The sequence below is a fragment of the Lactuca virosa genome, chromosome 8 (assembly GCF_052849685.1).
Source record: "Lactuca virosa cultivar CGN04683 chromosome 8, Lactuca_virosa_CGN04683_v6, whole genome shotgun sequence".
Lineage (NCBI taxonomy): Eukaryota > Viridiplantae > Streptophyta > Magnoliopsida > Asterales > Asteraceae > Lactuca > Lactuca virosa.
Window position 1 is genome coordinate 279162116 of NC_136433.1, and position 16824 is coordinate 279178939.

The 16824-nt window shown below is 38.9% G+C and overlaps 1 long non-coding RNA gene across 5 annotated transcripts; it reads left to right on the plus strand.

Annotated features, from left to right (window-relative positions):
- Window positions 1-3073: 3073 nt before the first annotated feature.
- Window positions 3074-6549, plus strand: LOC145128747 (uncharacterized). Of its 5 annotated transcripts, none has more exons than XR_013717080.1 (6): window positions 3074-3682; window positions 3761-3983; window positions 4234-4325; window positions 4471-4560; window positions 4918-5339; window positions 6216-6549. It is a non-coding gene; the product is annotated as an uncharacterized LOC145128747 (long non-coding RNA). The 5 variants fall into 5 exon arrangements; XR_013717079.1 differs by having other exon boundaries at window positions 4918-5093; window positions 5259-6549; XR_013717078.1 differs by having other exon boundaries at window positions 4234-4364; window positions 4918-6549.
- The last annotated feature ends 10275 nt before the right edge of the window (window positions 6550-16824 follow it).

The window sequence follows — 16824 nt, forward strand, 5'->3', positions numbered from 1 at the left end:
TCTGGGAGGTGTCAATTGTGAGATAATCCCACATTCCTTAAGATAGTCAAGGAACTCTGTACTAAGATACTCACCACCTCGATCGGATCGAAGCATCTTAATGTTCCTGCCCAGCTGATTCTCTACTTCCTGTTTAAACTCATTGAATTTTTCGAAGGTTTCTGACTTATGCTTGATTAAGTAGACATAACCATATCTACTGTAATCATCAGTAAAAGTCACATGGAAGCGGTTAGCATCCCTTGTGGCAGTTCTGAAGGGTCCACACAAATCTGTGTGTACAAGATCCAACAAACCTTCACCCCTAGCACAGGTACCAGTGAAGGGTGATTTTGTCATTTTTCCAAGTAAACAAGATTCACAACTATCATCTGACTTTAGGTCAAATGACTCCAATACTCCATCCTTTTGGAGTTGGCCTATGCGTTTCTTGCTCACATGTCCAAGACGACAATGTCATAATGATGCTTTATCCAAGCTAGTGGAAGAATCAATACACAACACATTATTTCCTAGGTTATCTACAACCGACACAGTTTCATATACACCAACACAAGGTAATGCTTTAAAATAAAGAACATTGTTATAAAAAGCATTAATACCACCACATTAATTATCAAATGAAAAAGTAAATCCTTGTTTATACTCGCTATTTCAGACGAGTAACAACATTTATTCAAATCTAATCTTAACCCATTAGTTAGCAACAAAGAATAAACTCCAATCTTTATGACAGGTGAATCTTTCCTATTCCCTATGATCAAGTTTATCTTCCCATGCTCCACATTCTCACTTCTTCTTAGTCCCTGCAAATCAGAACATATGTGAATACCAGAACCTGTATCAAGGACCCAATAATTAGAATGTGGTGAGTTATTAGACAATATAGTGTAAACACCTGCATGGTTGGGTTTCACTTTCCCATCCTTAACATCTTGCAAGTACTTTGGGCAGTTTCGCTTCCAGTTCCCATTTTCATGGCAGTAGAAGCATTCAGCCTCTTTAGGGTTGGCAGAAGGAGTGACAGAACCACCTTTGGTTCTACTTGAAGAGGAGCCATCAAGAGACTTTCCCTTGGTACCCTTCGAAGGGCTCTTCCTCTTCTTCCCTTTACCTTGCCCGATAGCCAGAACAGAGGCAATGGTAGGAGTAGGAGTGGTAACAACCGATTTACCTTTAAGACCACTTTCGGCGGTCTTCAGAAGTCCTTGAAGTTTGCTGAGTGTGACCTCCTCATTGTTCATATGATAGGTCATTCGGAATTGATCATAACAAGAAGGTAAGGAGTGAAATATGATATCAATTGCCAACTCCTCGGGGAAGTTCACATTCAACTTCATCAGACGGTCCACAAACCTTTGCATTTTCTGCATGTGGCGCGTGATGGGTTCACCATCCTTCATTCGGGTTGTTATCATGGAGGAGATTATTTCATATCGCTCTTGACGAGCACTCTGATGGTATCTTTCCATCAGATCCTGGTGCATCTCAAAAGGATAAAAGTCCTCAAAGGACTTTTGGAGCTCGGCTGTCATCGTGGCCAGCATGATACATGCCAATTTAGTGGAATCTCTCTCATGAGTCCTGAAGTCAACGATCTCCTCTGGAGTAGCAGAAGACTCATCAAGTCCTCCAGCTCCTTGTCGAGGACATATTCCTTGTCCTCATAGCGAGTGACCATCCTTATGTTCCTAATCCAATAATTGAAATTCGTCCCATCAAAGACGACTCTCCCACAAAGGTTCATGAGAGAGAAGGAGCCGGTAGGGTTTGAGCCAGAAGCAACATTGTTGGAAGACATCTAAAATGGAAGAAAGGCAAGTTTAGATTAGATATAAAGATAATCCTTAATAAGACACCCAAATGTAATATTAAGGCTAGGACCCAACAAAATATTTTATAACTTAGAAGAGGGATGCCGTAATCCAAGCTATAAAATATTTGAAGGTAGGTGAATGACGATTCACCAATTTCCACCATGAAAACGAAATGTATTATTAGGTTTTAATTGGTTTTGAAACTCTTAGATTCTTTTGAGATTTATTGAACTTTTTAATGACATGTTTCAATCTCGATTGTGCCCTTCAAGTTTTGTGGCTGGGATGCCGAGGATCACAAAACAAGGTGTGAATAACCATGCAAAATAACTTGGTACTCTTAATGTTTATCACCTAATCGATGTGCCGGTTAACCACACGCGCTCCACCGATCTATGATAAACCTTAAGCCACCCTTTGCCAACCTTGTTAAATCCAAGTTAGTGTGCCGGTTAACCATACACGCTCCACTAATGACTTAAGCAAGGTGTAAAGTGTAATTTCATGGGTTAGTACCAAATTCACATTTTCCTAAAGTAACTCAGATTGCAAATTTATAAAACATTTAGTTACTTTATAATCATTATACTTTTAATCAGAATTAAAGTCATTGTCCTATCCGTTCGACTAACGACCATCCACCAATCAAGGAAGCGGTGGGTGAGAGTGGACACCCATTAAGCTGCCATTTTATAGGCAACAACCTTATACCCTCTTATAGACCGGCTTCGTGAATGAGACCTATTAACGGTAAAACGACTTGATCCTATATATATATATATATATATATATATATATATATATATATATATATATATATATATATATATATATATATATATATATATATATATATATATATATATATATACAAACCTTACTATTTCTAAAAATAGATTTAAGACGTCCAAACCTTTAAGCTGAATGTACAAACATTTGTCAATAAATTACAAAATACAATGCATTAAGTACAAATGTAAAATTAATATTGAAACATTCAAACATATATCCTTATCTTACCCGATATAGAGGACTTAAATTTTAAAAAAATCATATATATCTTTATCTTTATCTTTATTACTTATTATGCAAATTTAGTTTTAAGAGGTACAAATTTTTTTGCGCTATTTACAATGGGTTTATGCACTAGAAAACATGAATCTTATCTGGTCAACAGATTACTGAATGAAGCACGTTTTGAATAGGTCTCCGTTCTCATCTTCAAATTGAAATGGTCAAAGGAGATGAATGGGTATTGCAATAGCCGAAAAAGTCAAGGTATTCAGTTGAGTTCTTATCTAGCCTGTGATTTAATGGATTGATCAAATACCAAACTCCCCTTAATCTCGGCCATGTCTCCTTCCTGAACCCTCTCCTCCTATATTTTACGATCCTCCAATTTCATCAGCCTCCCTCCATAATCAATTGACCGAAGATCTTCACCATCACAACCACTCACACCATCTCCAACCTCTCTCAGCCACCACCGCCTGAATACCACTTCACTGGGAAGCACCAACCACCAAACGGGCGCCCATTTACCCCAAACACCACCGTCAGCCAAGAACAAGCACCACCACCATCGACCTTCCACTGCCATCAATGAAGACAACCAACAGACACCACGGAGATGACTTCCGTGTGTGTGAGGAACAGGGCACCGTAGATGACTTCCATGGACGGGGGTTCAGTCCCCGACGCTGCTGGAGATGAAAACGAATGGGAGGTCCGGCCAGGAGGAATGCTGGTTCAGAAGCGAGACCCGAATGCTGAAACCAACCGTATTCCTCCACCAAAAATTTGAGTTCGGGTCAAATATGGGTCGATTTACCATGAAATCAACATCAATTCTCAAGCCACATTTGGTAAATAACTCCATTAATCTCTTTTGAAACTTAAATTCTTATATAAGTTTGAGGTTTCTAATTTGGGCTTTGTACAAGGGAGTTGAAGAAGATGTTATCTGTGCCAACAGGATTACACCATGAAGATCAGAAGATGATGTATAAAGATAGAGCGAGGGACTCAAAATCATATCTTGATGTTGTTAGTGTGAAAGATCGATAAAAAAATGGTGGTTATGGAAGATCCAATTAGTAAAGAGAAAAGGATTTTGGAGATGACAAAGAATGCAAAAATGGAACCAGTTTTTGTTGTTTAGCTCTGGTAAGAAAGAAATGGAAATTTGATTTAAAAAAATAAATAAATACACCATGCTTAATTTATGTTGAACAGGTGAGTGTCAACATTCAACTTTAGTAATACTTTATTCACTTTGGCAGTGTTTTCTTGGGGACCTGTGATGAAATAACTGATGCTTCTTTCAAATTTAGTCATTTAGTTTTCCTTTTAGTTTCTATTTCATTCCTAACAGGTTGGATTTTAACCTAATGTTGTTTCATTTTGAATTTTGAAGTTGCCATGTGTTACAATAGTCGATATGAAGATCATCAAGAAGCTAAGGCGACTTTTAGATTGGGTTTCTCCTTATTTATCTATTTCCGGAGAGTATGCTTTTCTTTTATGCTTAATATGTTCTATTATGATGTATGTTGGCCTTTGCTTTCATTTTTTATATTGTTTTTTTCTCATAAAATTTCAAAATGCATTATTTTTATTATTATTATTATTATTTTTGTATTTTTTTGTACAGGTAACTGGAAATACATGGGCCTTTGTTTTGTTTGAATTGTTTTAGCTTTCACAAGTGTAAGAAACTTCTAAAGAGGCCATCCTTTTTTTGGTAAGCTCATGGATTTATTCATCTTTTTAAGTTCTGAATTCAGTAGGTGGTTTAGTAACATTTAAATGGAAGTATGTTGCTAATTTTTTCATTTAAGCTGATTCGGGTGCAACAGGATGCTTGAAAAGGCTGGTCTTGCCAAAATGTGCCATTTGTTGTATTTGATTTTAATCCCTGGAACATCACAAAGGCTACATCAGAATTAGGGTTTAAAATACTAAAAGAGCTCAACATAAAACAAAAAGAGCAATTTACTTTGAATCAATAAGAACCAATTACATTTTATGTTTCTTTTTATAGAAATATACTATTGTTTATTTGTTATCATCACATCATACTTTGATTTCTTTCTATCAGGTATTGCCAGATGGGGAACCAAAGCTTACTTTATTCAGGGAAAAGGGACTTATACAAAATCGGTACCAATGTGTATAAGATATGTGGCCAACTAGAAAATAGTATCAAATGAGGAAAATTAGCTGTTCTTTAATGAAGGTTACATTAACAAGCTGCCAAAAGATATCCAATTTCTTGTAAGTTAGCCTCATTACCATCCTTCCTCGCCAGCTTTTTCTGTCCCGAGCTCTCAAGAAACATAGCAAAAAATTGAACAGGGAATGAAGGTTCCATTGTTCTTTACTTACTTTTTAGTGCTTAATAATGAAATAATTTCCATGCTTCTTTACTTTTTTTTGTAGCAAGGTCATCATAAATATGCTCAAAGATTTGGACCATAAATACGAAGGCATTTTTTTTTTCCTGAAACCAAGATTTGCCAGGTAAAAGAGAGTGTTTAGTCTCCTCTACAACTCTATATAAATATTTTTTTGGTTTTTGGATTTTATGGTTTATTTACTGTATTCTAAGAATATTGATCACTTTTGTTTATTTTTTAATGCCCTGTGAACAATTGGTAAATAGAGAACACCCTTTTATCTAGGAAAAAAGATGATGACATTGATTTTCACTTGGGTCAAGCTGCTTAGCTCCCTTTTTCTTTTTTCTTTTTTGATATTTGAGTTTCATGGTTTTCTATTGTCTTAAAATTTTCTATGGTTTAAAACTTTTGTAAATGTGACTAAGTCCGACCATATATTGTTATGGATTTCGATTCATCTTTTTGGTCAATTACATTTTTTAAGTAATTTTCTTAGCAAGTCATTAGATTGAACCTGATGCTGTTTTCAAAATTATAATCTTAAAAAGGCATAGTCTTATATGGATGAACGCTTCTTTTCTGGTAAGTTTCCATAAGATTTCTCTATTTAGCTGATTCTAGAACAAGAATGAAAGAATGCTCTACTCATTTAGGATTTTTTTTAAAAGCTTTAAATGAAAGAATTATCAACATTCCTTAATTGATTTTCTTATTAGAGGATTGCACTTACATTTCTTCCTTTTAAATGCATTCTTTTCACACCTGGTTGTTTTTTTTGGTGTAAAGCCTCAAGTGAGTTTTTGTTCAGGCTGCTTCATGAATAGTTCATTTCCATCATAGTTTTTGGAAGTTGTACAACTATGAATAAAGTTTATAGAATGATATGTTATTTAGGAAGGTTTGATTACTATTTGAAATGTAAGTTGTAGTTCCAAAAAATATTATACCTTCTGCCAATGTGTATTAACTTTTATCCAAAACATAATACTACTTGAAGATGAACACCTAAGGTCTTTAAATTGGAGGTAGGATTCCAAAGTCACAGAAAAAATCTTAATCTGGATAATAGCCAAAATGGAGCAACAGACGACTCAAGATGTTCGAGAGACAAGTGCATAAATGCATACTTGGAAGTTGACTAAAGACGATTCAAAAGAAGAAGTAAATAGAAAATAGAATTGAATTTGTTTAATTTGTCCCAAACGGGTTGACATAGACTACCAGGAAGAAGTAATAGTTAATTTGCTATTTTTTGTGTTTTTTTTTATCTTTTTGTAATCTATTATGTTGTTTCTAGATTTTGTTAGTGGGTTTTATTTGATTTTACTTTATGATACTGCAATTGTATATAGAGAACTAGCCTTTTTTGTTTGAAATTAATTGACTCTCTTATGTATACCAGTTAAACAACATTCATCTTTAAGCTTGGTTTTGATTCTTTTTTATAAATGTACGAAAAGAAATATGACATCACATGTCTCTTTTACTTCACAACCTTTGTATTCTTTTTTTTTTCAAGCACTATGTTCGCTGTCGGACATTTTTTCCTTTAGTTTTTCATGCACTATATTTAGTGTTATTATATATTCTTTTATCAAATAACCTTTAGTTTTTCATGTATTATATTTAGTTTTTCCAGCACTATGTTCGCTGTCGCCACTTTGGTCTTCGATTGTCAAGTTGCGGTTAACTATAAATATAAGAGCACTGACCGATCCATGGTTCTCAGACTTTCTATTATGTGTCGGTGATGGAGTTGAAGAAACGGTGCATGAAAACTTTATTCGCATCCCTGATGATATGGTAATTCCCTTCACTGAAAAAGAAAAATCGTTGAATGCTTTGATTGATGCAATATTTCCGTCCTTGGAAATTAATATATCTGCATCGGATTATATTATTTCGCGTGCAATACTATCCACAAGAAATGATAGTGTCGATTAGATTAATGATTATTTGATCGGTCGATTCCATGAACAAGAGATAATTTACTATAGCTTTGATGAAGCCATAGACGATATAAATGACTTCTATCCTGTGGAATTCTTGAACACTCTCAGTGTTAGTGGTTTGCCCCCTCATTACCTAAGACTTAAAGTTGGATGCCTGGTAATAATGTTATGAAATCTCGATCCATCAAATGGATTGTGTAACGGCACCCGATTGATATGTAAAAGTTTTCAGCACAATGTCATTGATGCCGAAATAGCTGTTGGTCAACATGCTGGGAAGAGGGTATTTTTGCCAAGGATTCCTCTAAGTCCGTCTGAAGATGACATGTTCCCGTTCAAGCTGAAGAGAAAACAATTTCCAATTCGATTATGTTTCGCGATGACGATCAACAAAGCTCAGGGACAAACAATTCCAAATGTAGGTATTTGTCTACCAGAATCGGTTTTCTCGCATGGCCAACTTTATTTGGCATTATCTAGAGGGATATCACGTTCCAATACAAAAGTTTTAGTGAAGCTTGACGAACAATTCAACGGCAGTGAAGTCTATACATCAAATGTGGTGTATAAAGAAGTGTTGCACGATTAATGGTGCACAATCAATTATGTGTTCGTGTGCATCAATAAACAGTCCCAACTTTTTCATTTTTAGTTCTTACGGATTTCGTTTATGCCAGCATGACTCTCATTGATAATTGTTTAGACGTAGTAAACTATTTGTGCAAAAGAACTAATCCCCACCTCTACAAACTAATTTCTGAAAAAAGTATTTGCACTCGGTGCTTGGCGCGGGTAAACGGCTAGTATATATATATATATATATATATATATATATATATATATATATATATATATATATATTATTAACTTAAAATACTATAAGTATAAGGGTTGAATTTTAACTTTTAAAATTGTAGAGGTTGGAACTAAAGTTTTCTAAAGTGACTTTACATGTTCCAAAACTTGAGGGCAAGTTTTGTAACTATTAAAAACTTTTCAACTTCATAACTTATGAGTTAATGGTTTATTAAAATGAAGACTCTTCATTTTATGTAACCTATATGTTCTTTAATGGAGTTTAAAAGAAAAGACTTTTGGTAATCCATAACTTGAGGACAAATTATGGACTCCATTAAAAACATTTAGATCAAGAATTAAACTAACAAACAATTTGCAAATAATTCCTTTGATCTACCAAACTCATAAGTGTATGAACATTCATATCAACAATTTCAAGAATCATATAAACACATATAAAACTTGAAATTTTGATAATAACCATTGAAAATGGATTAGCATAATCATTACCACACCAAAAATAGGTTTTACAAGTCCGAAACAGTTTATGGTAATGATTCTAGTCCATTTCCAGCAGCAAAACTCGAAAAACTGCACACAGGGCCTTCTACTCGTCGAGTGCAAGAACCTACTCGACGAGAATGATGCTTTTACACTTGGACTCATCGAGTCCCCCCATGGACTCGACGAGTTCACTCAGCAGAATGCAGATTTTTTGATTTTCTTCAACAATTTGCATCAAGTATCAAGTAAACAAGCCTAGGCTCTAATACCACTGATGGGTTTTGAGCATTCAAACACTCTGATGGTGTACACGCAACCCTAGAAACCTTGGATCTATTTTTTACAAAGATACATGCAAATTTGATTTTCCAAGGTTCTTATCCTAACTAGCATGGCATGGGGAACCTAAAACATAAAAGTTAGTAGAAGATCATGCCTTTCTTGTTGCTTGGATTCCTTAAGAACTTTGTGAGCCTCGCACCCCAAATGTGATGCCTCAAATGTTTCACACAATACCACAACTCTTGGAATAACTTTGAGAGAAGCACACTATCACTCAAAATCGGCTAGCCCTCCTTGTTCTAGTCTTAGTGCCGATTTTGCTAGCCTATGGGGTCTTTGTATAGTGTATCACAAGTAGGGTTACACCATGTAAACCCTAATTGACATGCTTTTCATTTCCTCCATGATCCATGGGTTTTAACCTCCATGGAGCATCCATGGAGCACTCTATGGGTTTTTGCCCAATCCAATAGACCATGGATCATTAGTCCACTATATAAGAATGAATGATTTACCCAATCAACCCCATATATTTAATTAGTCTCATTTTGATCACAAAATTAATTCCAAATTAATTCTTGATCAATACTAATTAAATAATATGATTTCATATTAATATATTATAACTTATAATATATTAACAAATCAAAAGAGTCCTTCTTCTCATTTTGTCTATCCAATTATCGTGATGCCATGCAACCCAAATGGACCATGCCAACCGGGTCAAGTACATACTAGAAAATAGTTATGGTCTTAGACACCTTATCCAACAGACCTTTCAGCAAGTCAAGCACCACTCCACGAACCAAGCGACCTCTCGCTTCATGCAGGGCCACCAGTAACTCATCCTCAGATCTCTATACATTTTTGTAGCCCCAGGATGAATAGAGAACTTGGACTTGTGTGCCTCCTCTAAGATATTATGTCTCACTCCCCCAGATGCTGGTACCCACACCCGACCATACTGTGTTAAAAGGCCCCGACCAACCCAAACAAATAAGGGAACTTGACCCCGAATCCACTTTATCTTCCAATTCTCTTTCTTCAAACCCTCCACATGAGCTTCCTTCATCATATCCAACAATGGAGAAATCACTGTCATCCTCTAACAAACGTTCCCGATCGGAGCACTTGCCGCCTTGCAGCTCAAAGCATCGGCCACCACGTTGGCCTTCCGTGGATGGTACAAAATCTCACAATAATAATCTTTTAGCACATCGAACCATCTCCTCTTTCGAATGTTAAGGTTCTGCTAATCCATCAAACACTTCAAACTTTTGTGGTCAGTAAAGATGGTGCATCGAACTCCGTACGAGTAATGCCTCCAGATTTTGAGGGCAAACACCACCGCCCCCAATTCCAGGTCGTGAGTGGGGTAGTTTGCCTCATGAGGCTTTAGCTTCCTCGAGGCGTACGCGATCACATGCCCCCTCTGCATCAAAACAACACCTAACCCTGTGATAGACGCATCGCAATACACCACCAAATCAGCCAACACCTCGGGTAGTGCTAAAATCGGGGCCTCACATAGTCTTTGTCTCAAGGTCTCGAAAGCCGACTATTGATCCGGGCCCCACCGAAATGTCACCTTCTTCTTGGTCAAGCGAGTCAAAGGTACCGCAATCTTGGAGAAATCCTGAATAAATATCCGGTAATACCCCGCTAGGCCCAAGAAGCTATGGATATTAGATGCATTCTTTGGTATTTCCCATTTCATCACTACCTCAATCTTGGCTGGAACAACCAAAATACACTCTTGGTTGATGATGTGCCCCAGAAACTGCACCTCACGCAACCAGAAATCACACTTTGAGAACTTGGCATAAATCTTTTTCGTCCTCAGTGTCTCCAATACCTCTCACAAATGTTGCTCGTGCTACTCCTTGGTCTTAGAATAAACTAAGATATCATCGATAAAAACGATCACATACCGATCCAACATCAGCCTACACACCCTGTTCATGAGGTCCATGAACGCTGCTGGGGCATTGGTGAGCCCGAATGGCATCACCACAAACTCGTAGTGACCGTACTGAGTCCTACAAGCTGTCTTTGGTATATCCTCAACCCATATCCTCATATGATGGTACCCCGATCGAAGATCAATCTTGGAAAACCAAGATGCACCCTGAAGCCGATCAAACAAATCATCGATCCTCAGAAGCGGGTAACGGTTTTTCACCGTTAGCTTGTTTAGCTCCCGATAATCGATGCACATCCTATGTGACCCATCCATCTTCTTTACAAACAGGATCGATGCTCCCAATAGAGAGCTTCTCGGCACTGTCTAGCAGCTCCTGAAGCTGCATAGATAGCTCCAGCATCTCAGGCGGAGCTAGCCGGTAACGTGCCTTGGCTATCGGAGCAGCACCCGACACCAAATCAATGTGAAACTCTACCTGCTTCTCCGGAGTCACCCCGAGCAACTCCTCGGGAAAGACATCCTGAAAGTCTTGTACCACCGATACACTACCCAAATTTGTCGTAGACTCAACCCTCGTATCTGATATGTATGCCAAAAATCTCGAACAACCTTGATGGAGAAGTCTCCTAGCCGTCGCAGCCAAGCAGATGGTTGGCCCTTGTGAGGCCCTCTCTCCCTAAATAATCAGTTCTCCCCCACTTGGGGTTCGAACACTTACCACCTGGCGCTCGCAGTCTATCATGGCCCCATTGGCCCCCAACTAGTCCATTCTGACGATCACCTTCAGCCCTCGCAACAGTATCGGAACCATATCTCCACGGAACCTCTCCCTAAACACATTTAGGACACTGTCCCGATATACTCTCGCATCACTCACAGTGCGGTCATCTGCAATCTCAACCTCACGCGGGGAATCCAAAATCCCTGGAGCATCCCGAAACTTCTTGCTAAGCGCAAGAGATACGAACGATCGAGTATCTCCTGAATAAAAAAGAACATGAGCCGACATACCATTGATCAAAAAGGTCCCTATATAAGAGCATATACATACATAAACATAACAAATTAATATCGAGCAGGAAAATAAATCACGTACCAGCCACGACGTCTGGCGCTACTTGAGCCTCCTCTGTGGTCAACTGAAATGCACGACTCTTCACCGCAGGAGCATCCTCCTTGGTAGGGCGGCCATCAATGATCCTCATTGTGGCTAGTGCAGGCGCGGCCACCGATCCTCCCCCTCCCTGCAACCTCGGACAATCGGCCTTTTTATGGCCGGTCTGGTTGCAGTGGAAAAAAATCAAGCACTTCTTGGGGTAGTCCCTGCTCATGTGGCCTGACTGACCACATGTATAACATACCGGGTCTGTAACTCGACAAACTCCACTGTGCGACCTCCCACATTTGGCACACCGAACACGACCCTGTTGGCCCCTACCAGAAGAATCTGAGGTCTTAGGCTTTTTAGCCTAACCTACAACTGTCCGAGCCTGCTCTGGCTTCCGCTTGGTGCGGAACTCCAACTCCATCTCCCGCTCCCGGACCTTCTCCACTATCTCATTCAGGTTTTTGCACCCTGAAAAGCTCACGAACTCACTAATATTATCCCTCAGCATGGAATGATACCTCGTCCTCCTCATATCCTCATCTGCAGCATACTGCGGAATCAATAGTGCTCGTTCCCGAAATTGGCGGTGATCTCCGCCACAGTCTCAGTGGTCTGCTGTAGCTCCTGAAACTCCCTCACTAAACGTTGCACCTCAATGGATGGTGAAAACTCCAACTTAAAACGTCTGAAAAACTCCTCCCATGACATCTCATCCACTCCAGCTGATCCCACTTGGTGGGTTACTTCCTCCCACCAGTCCCTGGCTCGGTCCCTCAACATACATGAAGCAAACCACACTTTTGCCGCCTTGGGGCAAGAGCTCGTGCATTAGGCGTTCTCCATGTCTGCCACCCAACGTCGACTAACTATGGGGTCCCTGACCCCAAAGAACTCAGGCGCCCCGCACAACTTGAACTCCCGGAACGGGGGAGTTCGGGTCCCGATCTGGCCCGCAACAATCTCGGCTCGGAAAGACCTGAGCCACTCCTCCATGATCTCCACCATCCCTTCCTTGACGGTCCTGAAAATCACAGGGGTAGCGTCAAGAATGCCCCTCGTAACCTTGGCTGCGATAAGCTCGCGCAACCTCTCGTCAATCGGCTTTGTAGCGTAGCCCGACCCAGATCCAGATCCTGATCCCCCTGCTCCAAGACGTGTCAGCACCATTCTGATCTGAAATACCATAAGCCATAATGATTAAGATATTCAAAAAGGGGATCCTTCCACACCGATTCTCCTTAGAGCTTCCAGACCTAACATTAGTTCGGGTACATGTCATGTGATGTCAGTAGTACGGGCCCAATACTACATTCCCCACCTACCTGTACTTTCCCCAAGGCTCTACCTGATAGCTCTAATTCATCCCAAAACAAAACATATCTCACAAACTACCACATAACTCAAATCCTAGGATATCCTAAGATTTGCCCCATCCCCATCAAACCAGAACTCAAATCAATCATAACAGGTTGCCTTATGCATGCAAATTATACACAGAACATGATCAAATAGACTGTCGAATAACAGACTCTACCTTAGGACCACAACCAAACAAGGAACGGGAAATAAGGCCAAATCAATTATTCTAAGTCTATAAGATCCTAACCGTATACAATTCCGAAAGCATACACATAGCAAGATCCATCCAATTATCACATTCCAAACATCAATATAGCATGGCCAACATATTGGGAAAACACTTACTTGAGCTTGGCTGATTACGAGCATTGCACTCTCCCTTTTTCTTGCAAGAAATCAGTTTTAAGAAGTTTTTAACTTTAATTTTGAAAAACAATTTTACTATTTCCTCAGTTTGAGTTCTGACACACCCGAGAGTATGTTTGAATCCCTCAAACCAAGGCTCTGATACCAACTTGTAACATCCCAAATTTCCAATAAAAATTTTCATTTTTATGTAACGAAATCATTATCATAAAATATAAAATTCCAATAACAATTGTTTTCAAAATCTATAACAACAGACAATTTATTCATAATATCAGAGTGTCCCTAATAAAAACGCCAGAGTGTGCATGCCGCGCCATCATGACGAGGGCTTGCCCTTAGATCCTGAAGTACCTGAAACAACCGACAAACTATAAGCTAAATCTTAGTGAGTTCCCATAATATACCCCACACAATCCACATAATAACATAAACCATATCAGTCATAAAAGCTACATAAGCCAAGCATATAAAACATATAAGGATGCCATGGAAACCCTCCAAGGTCTTACACCGGGTGCCACTGGAACCCTCACGTGGTCTTAACCTGCTGCCATGGGAACTCCCACATGGTCTTAACTACCTGCCATTGGAACCCCTACACGGTCTTCACTAACTGCCATGGGAACCCCCACATGGTCTTAGGTAACCAAGGAAAGATCATACAAGCTAAAAATGCAAGCATACTAGGTTGCCATGGAAACCCTCCAAGGTCTTACACCGAATGCCATGGGAACCCCCGCATGGTCTTAGTCCACTGCCACGGGAACCCCCATATGGTCTTCACATAATACCTAACACACTGATAACACGTATGCAATAAACATCCCAACTAAATTACACGGGTCTACCTTGGTGCCTTCGACCCATTGGTATGTTGAGGAGACTCACCTCAAATGCAAACTATAGCTTAATAGATCCAAGCTCCGAGTATCAGCTCTGTCACTTCCCTGATTATAAACAACTCCTTAGATACAACTCAACCCTTCAAACCCTTAAAAGTCAACCCTAGTCAAGGTCAAGTCAAAGTCAAAGTCAACGCTCCGAGTTGACCTAACTTATCGAGTTACCCTTTAACTCGTCGAGTCCACCCCAAGTAAAAATCATGCTATTGCGATCCAACTCGTCGAGTTCTCCTATAACTCGTCGAGTCCTTCGTTTTCCAACAGAATCGAGGTAACCCCAACCCAACTGGCTGATTTACCCTGTGAACTCATCGAGTTCTCCAGTCTGTCAACCCACTTGATGCATTAAGCCATTTTTATTGAACCGAAAGGTTCCAAACCTCAGATCTCCATCCATAGAGATGCCTAGAAGGGTAAATTTTCCAACTTTACCCCCAAGGATCATCTAATAAGCTCTAAACCCAAACCCTAGTTCCTTTAAGGAAGGTCTTGACCTATTAAGCCCTTAAACTCTCATATCAACGTCCCAAAACACAGATCTGATGTCCAAAGGTGGACAAATCACGTAAAGTTTCTATCTTTATATCCATGCATACTTGTAACACTCTCTAGGGTCCATATTACGCTTTCTAATGAACATATTGCATGAATATGACATGGAGGCCATTAAAGTTTGCAACTTTAAGCCTTAAGATACCATGGAGGGGTTAGATCTAGCTTGACATTTCCTGGAATATATTTCTTTTGGACAACTCAACCCAAGATCCCAAAATCATGCTTAAACTTCAAAAGATGAGATCTAATAAGCTACATGTCAAGGTTATGACTTTATACCTCAAAGATGTAGCCCTTAATGTAGAGTTTCTGGATCCAAGTTCACTCCTCTAATCTTGACACCTCTCTCTTGAAAACCTCCTTCAAAGATCTCAAACAATAACTAAATACTCACAAAACTCAATGAAAAAGAGGGGGAGGCGATTCTAGGGTTTTCACTGGGCAAGGAGGCTAGTAAGGAGGCCATCCTTAGAGGTTAAGTCCTTTAAATAGGGTACAATGCCCGAAAATTAGTGTTTTCATTTCCAGCGTCAACTCGTCGAGTTGGGGCTTCGCAACTCGTCGAGTAGGTCCTCCAATCTACGCGGCTGGAAGGCTTCCTACTCGTCGAGTTGTAGCCTCCCAACTCACCGAGTTCCTTTCAATACTTAAAAGGAAATTAGAATTAATTCATACATGGACCAAACGTTACATTCCATTAAGTGAGTCAACCCTTTGGTCAACTTAATTTTCCAACTTTACACTTTTGGTCCTTTATTTTTTAAAATGTTATTATTTCCCACTTTTAATTTTCCAAACTTCATATCAATTAATGATATGGTTAAGCTATATTGATTTAATTATTTGAATCATCTTTCACTTATTTACTTTATTAATTTAATAACCTAGTCTTAAATTTTAGGATGTTACAATAACCCTCTGCTCTAACTCCTCCACATGATGCTCCAACATTCCTATCTCAAGCTGCTGTGACTGAATCCGATCACGAGCCTTCTCAAAATGATCATAGGAATGAAGGACTCCGCTCTCATCAATATCTCATCTCTGCTCAAGCTCACAGACTCTACCAGTCAACAATCTAACATCCATACTCAATGAAAAAATATCCTCTTCCGTACGATGTATCATATCTGCATGTTAAGCTACCCATGGAACAAATAAAAATATCGCCCTATCGGTCAGGGACTTTGGGATGGGATCTTGTAATGGTTCCTAAGATGATTCACCTACCTCATAAACTTCGATTCTATCCTACTCAATCCACTTATCAATCGGAGGAGTCCATCTATGGGTGAGTCAAGGATTTTTTAAGGCTCTAGGTGATAATGGAGGTGATGCTGCTCGATAATGGAGGTGATGCTGCTCTCTTCTGGGAAGATATAGGAGTGGATTTCCTTGGGGTATTCTTTTGTTCTGGTCATATGATATGAAGTCAGAATGACCAGTGAGAAAGCGATGGTGTGGATGATAGAACCTCTACTGGTTGTAAGTGTTGGATTAGGTGTCTAAGCCCATAACTATAATTGGTATGTACTTGACCCGAGAGTAGCATGGTCCATTTCGGGTTGCATATCACCAGGACAATTTGATAGGATGGATATTTGAGTAAGAGGTTATTTATGATTTACTAATATATTATAAGTATAATATATTAATGGAGAAATCATATTATTTAATTAGTATTGATCAAGAATTAATTTAGAACTAATTTAGTGATCAAAAGAGACTAATTAAATTAACGGGGACTGATTATGTAAATCAGTGATATATAAATATATATATATATATATATATATATATATATATATATATATATATATATATATATATATTGTTTGGGCTATTGATCCATG